Consider the following 2416-nt stretch of genomic DNA (forward strand, 5'->3'; position numbering starts at 1 on the left):
GTTAACTCAATCATATGTTTCAGGCCAGGGCACACAATCACCATTGTTAGACTCTTCTTTGGTTTTATTACACTCCTGTTTTCTTTTTCTCTTTCTTCCTGCCTTCCTTATTTCATCTTCTATTCCTTCTTCCTATAGGCACTTACTTTAATGCCACTCTTTCTCTGTAACTGGCTCATATTTGCATGCTTTACACTTAAATGTTATTTACAATAAAAATCACTCTTTCATATTTTTTCACATTTTTTATTATTATATTATGTTAATCACCATACATTACATCATTAGTTTTTGATGTAGTGTTCCATGATTCATTGTTTGCGTATAATACCCAGTGCTCCATGCAGAACGTGCCCTCTTTAATACCCATCACCAGGCTAACCCATCCCCCATCCCCCTCCCCTCTAGAACCCTCAGTTTGTTTCTCAGAGTCCATAGTCTCTCATGGTTCATCTCCACCTCCGATTTCCCCCCCTTCATTCTTCCCCTCCTGCTATCTTCTTCTTCTTCTTCTTCTTCTTTTTTTTTTTTAACATATAATGTATTATTTGTTTCAGAGGTACAGGTCTGTGATTCAACAGTCTTACACAATTCACAGCGCTCACCATAGCACATACCCTCCCCAGTGTCTATCACCCAGCCACCCCATCCCTCCCACCCCCCACCACTCCAGCAACCCTCAGTTTGTTTCCTGAGATTAAGAATTCCTCATATCAGTGAGGTCATATGATACATGTCTTTCTCTGATTGACTTATTTCGCTCAGCATAATACCCTCCAGTTCCATCCACGTCATTGCAAATGGCAAGATTTCATTCCTTTTGATGGCTGCATAATATTCCATTGTATATATATACCACATCTTCTTTATCCATTCATCTGCCGATGCCTAAGGTCAGGAACACGGCAGGGATGTCCACTATCACCACTGCTATTCAACATAGTATTAGAAGTCCTAGCCACAGCAATCAGACAACAAAAAGAAATAAAAGGCATCCAAATTGGTAAAGAAGAAGTCAAACTCTCACTCTTTGCAGATGAGTTCTTTCTGACTTTCCTCTTGTGATTGAGTTCTAGTTTCAGAGCATTGTGGTCTGAAAATATGAGGGAATAATCCCAATCTTTTGGTACCGGTTGAGACCTGATTTGTGACCTAGTATGTGATCTATTCTGGAGAATGTTCCATGGGCACTAGAGAAGAATGTTATTCTGTTGCTTTGGGATGGAATGTTCTGAATATGTCTTTGAAGTCCATTTGGTCCAGTGTGTCATCTAAAGTCTTTATTTCCTTGTTGATCTTTTGCTTAGATGATCTGTCCATTTCAGTGAGGGGGGTGTTAAAGTCCCCCACTATTATTGTATTGTTGTCAATGTGTTTCTTTGCTTTTGTTATTAATTGGCTTATATAATTGCCTGCTCCCATGTTAGGGGCATAGATATTTACAATTGTTAGGTCTTCTTGTTGGATAGACCCTTTAAGCAGGATATAGTGTCCTTCCTCATCTCTTATTACAGTCTTTGGTTTAAAATCTAATTTGTCTGATATAAGGATTGCCACCACAGCTTTCTTTTGGTGTCCATTAGCATGGTAAATGGTTTTCTACCCCCTCACTTTCAATCTGGGGGTGTCTTTGGGTCTAAAATGAGTCTCTTGCAGACAGCATATCGATGGGTCTTGTTTTTTAATCCAATCTGATAGCTGTGTCTTTTGATTGGGGCATTTAGCCCATTTACATTCAGGGTAACTATTGAAAGGTATGAATTTAGTGCCATTGTATTGCCTGTAAGGTGACTGTTACTGTGTATTGTCTGTGTTCCTTTCTGGTCTATGTTGCTTTTAGGCTCTCTCTTTGCTTAGAGGACCCTTTTCAGTATTTCTTGTATGGCTGGCTTGGTGTTTGCAAATTCTTTTCGTTTTTGTTTGTCCTGGAAGCTTTTTATCTCTCCTTCTATTTTCAATGACAGCCTAGCCGGATATAGTATTCTTGGCTGCATATTTTTCTCATTTAGTGCTCTGAATATATCATGCCAGTCCTTTCTGGCCTGCCAGGTCTCTGTGGATAGGTCTGTTGCCAATCTAATGTTTCTACCATTGTAGGTTACAGATCTCTTCTTCCGAGCTGCTTTCAGGATTTTCTCTTTGTCTCTGAGACTCACAAGTTTTACTATTGGATGTTGGGGTGTTGACCTATTTTTATTGATTTTGAGAGGGGTTCTCTGTGCCTCCTGGATTTTGATGCCTGTTTCCTTCCCCAAATTAGGGAAGTTCTCTGCTATAATTTGCTCCATTATACCTCTGCCCCTCTCTCTCTTTCTTCTTCTGGGGTCCCAATTATTCTAATGTTGTTTTGTCTTATGGTATCGCTTATCTCTCGAATTCTGCCCTCGTGATCCAGTAGTTGTTTATCTCTCTTTTT

This window comes from Phoca vitulina, unplaced genomic scaffold (genome assembly GCF_004348235.1).
Source record: "Phoca vitulina isolate PV1807 unplaced genomic scaffold, GSC_HSeal_1.0 scaffold62, whole genome shotgun sequence".
In the NCBI taxonomy this organism is placed as follows: Eukaryota; Metazoa; Chordata; class Mammalia; order Carnivora; family Phocidae; genus Phoca; species Phoca vitulina.